The 7,116-nt window shown below is 30.9% G+C and overlaps 1 long non-coding RNA gene across 1 annotated transcript; it reads right to left on the reverse strand.

Moving 5' to 3' along the window:
- Positions 1 to 291: 291 nt before the first annotated feature.
- LOC111717101 (uncharacterized) lies at positions 292 to 3,086 on the reverse strand. Its single transcript, XR_002768674.1, has 7 exons — positions 3,026 to 3,086; positions 2,922 to 2,968; positions 1,667 to 1,821; positions 1,392 to 1,468; positions 759 to 807; positions 521 to 615; positions 292 to 333 (listed from the first exon to the last, which is right to left on the reverse strand). It is a non-coding gene; the product is annotated as an uncharacterized LOC111717101 (long non-coding RNA).
- Positions 3,087 to 7,116: the final 4,030 nt, after the last annotated feature.

Genomic DNA, 7,116 nt, shown 5'->3' on the forward strand with positions numbered 1-7,116 from the left:
AGTTCGTAAAATATTATGTGTTACATGTTTTTTAAGAATTGTAAAAAAAAATTCTACTGTTGCTGGAACAAATAGTGAAAGATTACAAACAACTTTATGCTTAATTTAAAAATTGCACTCTGCAAAAATCTCTCATTGGTATCAAAGAACCCTAAAGTTATTCTTTACAATTCTGCACTTTCAGCTTAACTACCATGTCTAGCTGGTCTCTCCCTTTAAATGCTGTGTTGAGTGATTCAAACTTGATGTGTTATAATAATGCTTTTGATTGAAACTAAAGTTTATTGAGTTTTCCTGAGGTGGTCTTGGACCCTGAAAGCCGCTTTGAACAAACTAAATTAAACTATTTAACATTTAACATTGGGCTCTGTGATTACCTTATTATCACAAAATAACATTTTTTTAACCACAAAATATGGTTTTGGTCACTTTTTTAGCTTCAAGACTTGTTAGACATTCATTTTAAATTAAAGTTATGTTAAAATTTAAATGAGAAATTAATTTGAAATTATTAACTTACTGCAGTACATAACTGGTTACATGATGGGGTAGTTGTTGTAGTTGTAGTGGTTGTTGTTGTTGTTGTTGTTGTTGTTCTTCTTCTTCTTCTCTTAGCTGATTAAGAGTAAAGACATTTTCTCTGAGCTTGATTTCACAATAAATAAGAAAATGGTTTTAAATTGTTATAGTTAACATGATACTAATTTTGGGCCAAATCTATATTCTAAATTCTAAATAATTTCTAAATTACATTTCACCTCCAATACATTTGCCTGTTTTACCATTCCCACGCACACACCAACCACCCTTAATAATATCTTTATTTTAGGATTTCAATAATTTTGTATTGATGATTAAGAAAAAGTATCACATTGGTTTTCAGTCTCATGATCCATTGTTCTAGTTTTTACTAATACTGGTAGGCTCTTTTGTCATATCATCAACATTTATACATGATAATTGACCTGGAATGAATTTTGTAAAGGTATTTACTAATTCTGGCCGGTACAACTGATAATGATCCCAGCATGAAATCTGTCAAGTATTTACTAGTAACAGCAGATTCTTTTGATGCACAATTTACAACTGATATCAGACCCAGTACAAATTACTTACCCTAATCTAGCTTGAATAGGAAAAACCCATGCAGACTGAACCAGTGTGGTATGGAAAAATATTGTGATTGTTGACAGTGTAGTCAGAGAGTCAAGTTAAAACAGCCAGAAGAAATGCCAAACTAATTCTATTTAAACAAAACCACCATTCTTTAAAAAGCTGTCAAACCCTAACTGTTTAATGGCTGTGCTTCATGTTCATTTTGAACTATTTAAAAAGCATATTGAGGCAAACAGTAATCTTTCAACTCCACAGTTTTAATGGTCTTATTGTACCTTCCTGCATTTTCTTCCATAAGTTCCATTTTCTCCACAGCAAGCTCATCCAACTTTTTTACAGTTTACCTTTCCACCTGAATTATTTAAATAATCTTGTAAAATGATAAATTCAAATCTAAAAATCTAATCTTATTTACAAGTTGCAATTCAAATTAAGTTTATCAAAACAATTTTTTCCTTTGGCCTACATCATGTGTCAGAATACAAAATTTAACACATACAATTTTTAAATTCAAAAACCTTGAATGTCTAAAAGAACAATTAAAGCTCACCTTGCTCTCTTCTGTTTGAATCTCCCCCCTTTCTATTATTTTTTCTTATTTGATTTTCTTAATAATCTTGATCATCTACACTTCCTTGATCTTCAAAGTTTTCTAGTTCTTCAGCGTTGTCTGGATTTGTGATGCTTGTAAGATCTTCTGTGTCCCTTTGACAAATTTACAAATTTGAAGTTTTAAATATTTCTTAAGTTTTTTTCCCTTTGTTTCAAATTTGCTTTTTACTGTAGCCTGTAAATAATTCCTGCAACTAATAAAATATATGCTTAGTTTAGAAAATAAAGCTGCAATGTTTGTATGCATGTATTAAAATATGTTTGTAACTATCAATAATTCCTCTTAGTCAAATTGTTCCCATAAAAGCCACACATATAACTGTAAACAAATGGCAGAATGTTAACAATTAACAAATGGGATTTCTAATTCACAACCACATCATACAAATTAGTCAAGGTTTATGTTAATAGCCAAGTACATATCCTTATTTGTAAACTATTAATACTTTTTTAATATTTTAAAACCATCATATTGTAAGTTATAACATAAATATTCTCCTACAATTATATCTAACATTAATTTTAGTCACACAATATTAACCATTACAATGGTTAGTTTAACCAAAATTAAGAACATGATATTTTGAAAAAAACAGTAAAATATGTGGAATGAACAGTTTTCTTAAATCATAAATATGTCTACCCTTAGGGTTGTTCATCAATTTTGAAAATTTTCCTTTTTTGTTTCGTTTTTCATTTTTTTAAAACTTTTAGAAAACGAATAATGATTGTTTTTATAAAAACAACTTAATTGTTTTTTTAAAAAATGATCGTTTTTTAAAATAAAAACTTAATCAACAATTATGTTAACAAAGAAAAAGTGTAAATAAGTTATGTATCACCGCTAAAGTTTCTTACTGTATGGGAAACCATGTTCATGTCAATAGATGTGGGGCCATATCGCAGGTTCTACTAGCTTGCATATTTAACCCTCAAAGACTTGAGGATCTAATACTATGTTAAGTCCTTAGAGTAAGAGTAGGAGGCCTTAGAGTAAAGGTATATTATTGCATTGCATGTCCATAGCCCAATTTTTCATGGCCATAAAATATTGTCATTAAAAAAGATTTATAAATGTGAGAAAAACGTTACCTAACAATTATCTTTAGCCTTAGGAATGTCTAATAGTAACTTAAATAAGATGTGTCTAATAGACCCTTCTCTACCCTAAAACCTGTGAAACATATTGAAACCTGGTTCTTTGAGCATTGGAACACACTGTTATCACTAGTAGGAATATCTGAATAATTTCTTAAGGTAAACAAACATCTAGTTGTTAATAATTTCATTCAATTACCAATTTTCTGATCATAATTCAACAAGGTATCCTGAACTCAGACTAATAATGAATTTCAAATCTATTTTTATCATATTAATTATATAAATTAAGAAACTTTATCATATGTATTAGATTTCTCTATTAATATCTTTACTTTTGATTCAATTAGTTAAAGGAATTGTAGGCATTGTTTTGAGTGACCATCCAAGCAAAGAGGGCTATGTTTGATTTACAACAATACCCTGTGACAGATCATCAGTACCCTTTGACTGATCAATGGTACCCTTTAACTAATCAACTGTACACTGTGACTGATCAACAGTACCCTTTGACTGATCGACAGTACCCTGTGACTTGACTGATCAGCAGTACCCTTTGACTGATCAACAGTACCCTTTGACTGATCAACAGTACCCTTTGACTAATCAACTATACCCTTTGACTGATCAATGTTACACTTTGACTAATCAATAGTACCCTGTGACTGATCAATGTTACCATGTGACTGATCAACATTACCCTGTGACTGATCAACCTTACCCTGCGACTGATCATTGGTACCTTTTGACTGATCATTAATTATCATCCTAAAATTGTAATGGCCAAAAACCATAGTCTACACTAGCGAAAAATATTAACTCAAAACAGCTAAAGTTACTAATAAAAAATCCAGAATATTCTGTGTACAATGAAAATAAATTACAAGTACAGACCCTTAAGACTGAAGAGTAAAAACAGACTGTTTTTAGTTATATCAGTTCTCTCAGGTATGAAATGATGGAGATCATTTTTATCATAGCCCAAATCCTAAGTTCAATGTTTGAAATATCTTGGATATCAAAAAAGCTTAACTCCTTTGAGTTTTGAAATGGTAATTAGAAATTATGGAAGGAGTTTAAATTGTAGATAATCAGTGTGTATCCGAATCTCCCAGAGGAACGGTGTCAGCAGAGCTTTCTAAGCCTGTTGAGAGAAAGGGCACTATGTGTGTTGTACTTGTATAGAAGTCTAGATAGCAAAGACACTCTCTCCACAACTGAGTGGAAAGCGTGACTAATCCCGAACAAGATATAGTAATAAAGATGAATACAGAAGGAATACAGAACCTCAAAACATCAGGGATGAAGTACACGCTTATACAGGTTTTAAGTGGGAACAGAGCCTTCAATAGACTTTAATCAAATACTATAAACTGGTTTTTCACCCTTCTCAAAATGGAAACTGGATTACTCATGGCAGACCTCTGACAATGATAGGCAAAAGACACACTCCCTGTGTTTTAAAGCAATGGGACAGCATGGAGTGGGTTATTTTTTCTATAAATATCTGTCCACGTGGGAATACATGATTAAAGTGAGGACTATGGGATATCTCATACCTGTTACCCTTAAACACCCATCCTCATCCGTCTACCTCCTTAATTCCAACCTTATCCTACTTCACGAGCAGATGAACTCTAAAACTGCTTAGCTGTGGAATCTTAATTAAACTTTCTGAGAGAGATCATCATTGGTATCATTGGGTGTTTCTTTCCTAGGGTGTACATTTAAATCACCTTGAACCTAGCCGAAAGCAATTAAGGCTAGGAGATCTTTTAATTTCTTTCTAAATTACTGCAAGACACTGATACATGTAATGCAGCTAACAAACGGAAGTTCTCATTACAACAATGTCAGCAATAAACCTGCATAGATGGCCAATATTAGAAACAACTGGAATAAATACAGAAACTCAACAGCTGATATTGAAATACTACAAATTGCCTGGTCAGCTATTGAAACTGCATATTAACTATCCTGTGGGAGGGGGGGGGGATGCAGCTAATTGAATGAGCAAAGCAGGACAGCCAGGAAACAAGAAGATTGGAAAAACTATAATCTGCATTCTGCATTAAATACATGTATCAAAATATTTGTTTCATAAAAAATTAAAAAGAAATAAATTGATAAAGTAAAAAACTTGTAGATAATTTTTTTTAACTTGGTAAAACCTACATTAGGTTCAAATTAATTTGTTATTTACTATTCTTTAATATTGAGTATAGACATATATTGTAATTCTTTTAAACTTTAAAAAAATTATATATCTCTTTTGTATCATTCAAACTGACTGATAATTTAAACAATCCCATTAAGCACAAGAGGATTCTGACAATTTTTTTCTTGCTCAGTCATTTCTAAGTTTAAATAAATCCTCTAAGGTTTGAAACATGTCCTTTAAGTTAAATTTCCAAAATTTGATAGTATGTAAATTGACACTCCTTAAAAGATAAGGATAAGTAGATGTATTACTATTTGTATATTCCAAGTCCAGAAATTTATTAAAAATCCCAGGTATTCTCAACAAATATACCAGTTTTGATCTCATTTTACAAAAGGGCAAAACTTGGATGGGAAGCTGGAGTTTTTTATGCCAATATCCTGACAACATATTTCCAACATTTTGTTGGTTTTTTTAACTAGTATTCTATACCAGCTCTGTTTGCTGGAAAAGATCTCTGATTGGAACCAAGTGTTATTTTAAACTGAAATGAGAAAAATATATTAATTATGTGTATTGTTTACTAAAAGTGATGGTTCAATTTTTTTTCAATTCATTTATTCATCCTTTGTTAACCTTATTCCTGCTGGGGCACTTGAAAACCAGGATACATATATATTGAAATCCAGTTATATATAGTAAAAAAGTTTGGATTTATTTTTCAAAAAATGATAAAATATGCTTCTTTAGAGAGCTGCTTGAAGCTGCAGGTGTAGATGAACCTTTAGAACTTTCTGTAGCAGAGCTGTAGAAGGCTGCTTCTTTAGGGAGCTGCTTGAAGCTGCAGGTGTAGATGAACCTTTAGAACCTTTTTATTGGTACAGAATTGGTTTGGAGCTGCTCAAGGATTGATTACAACTGATGAAATCATCTTTCCAAGATTTCAATGTTAGGTTTAAGGCGTATCCTTAACCTTGAGCCGATACGTAAAAATACACAGTGTTCACAGGATGTTCACAAAAAAATTCAAACATATAAATACATTTTAACTATTCATAAAAGCACAAATACCAATTCTTAAAGAATTGGTATTTTTGCACAAAACAAATCTTTATTGGCATTTTACTATTATGAAATCAAACCTAATCAAAGAATGCCTTTCATGTTCATATTTGAGGGACCCCTACTCTCTTCAACTAATTAAATTAAAATGAAGATAATAATATAAATTGTATATATTGATTGATATAATTGATTGAAATAAAATTAATTTAAATATCATTGTTAGTTTGCGTTCCAGGCTGCCTACCTGAATTATATTTTCTAGACAAATAGTATATTAATAAATAATGCACATTAAAGTGTTCGTTGAAATTACAATATTTCATTTACAGATATTCCTTCTTGTGAAAGGTATTCATGCTAAAAAAATCAGGTTCTTAAAATTTTTAATTGGATTTCAGGTAGAGGCAGGTATTTTTTTCTTACACATTAAATATTTGTGGACAATCATTGAGGCTAAAATATATACTTTGAGAAACAGCAAGTTTGGTTTCATTTAAGGCAGTGGGAAGGGGCAGTGCAAATTTTTGTTTTTGCAAAATAAAGCCATTTTCTTGATTTCTTGATTTTATCCCTATTCTATCAGACTTTTCCTTCGCCAAAAAAAGCTAAATTCTAGACACTGTTGGTATACCAGCAAATTATGCCATGGTTTACATACTAGCTAGCACTTTGTTGATTCATCCAAGTAGAACCAAGTAAATTTAAAAACCAAGCTGAAAGAAAATTGGGCTTTATTTTCAAATTTGGTCAAATGAGGTTTGTTAATTTTAAAATTAAGTTATCAGTGCAATGGAAAACTTAAAAATCTCCATTAATTGCAGTAAAAAATTTATTATAATTTGCAAGGTTTTTATTGCAGATGGGAATTTTTACAATGAGACAATCTTGAACGAAGGAAGTCTACTAGAATCATGGTTAGACAACTGGTAACTTCATATTAATATTCATGACATTTTTTACCAATGTAACTGAAAATGCATATAAGATGTTCCTCTACTGCTGTAGTGTAGGGTTTCCAACGTAATAGATTATTCTCTTACGCGTAATTACATGCAGTTACGTGT

Source organism: Eurytemora carolleeae, unplaced genomic scaffold (assembly GCF_000591075.1).
Source record: "Eurytemora carolleeae unplaced genomic scaffold, Eaff_2.0 scaffold2357, whole genome shotgun sequence".
NCBI classification, from domain to species: domain Eukaryota; kingdom Metazoa; phylum Arthropoda; class Copepoda; order Calanoida; family Temoridae; genus Eurytemora; species Eurytemora carolleeae.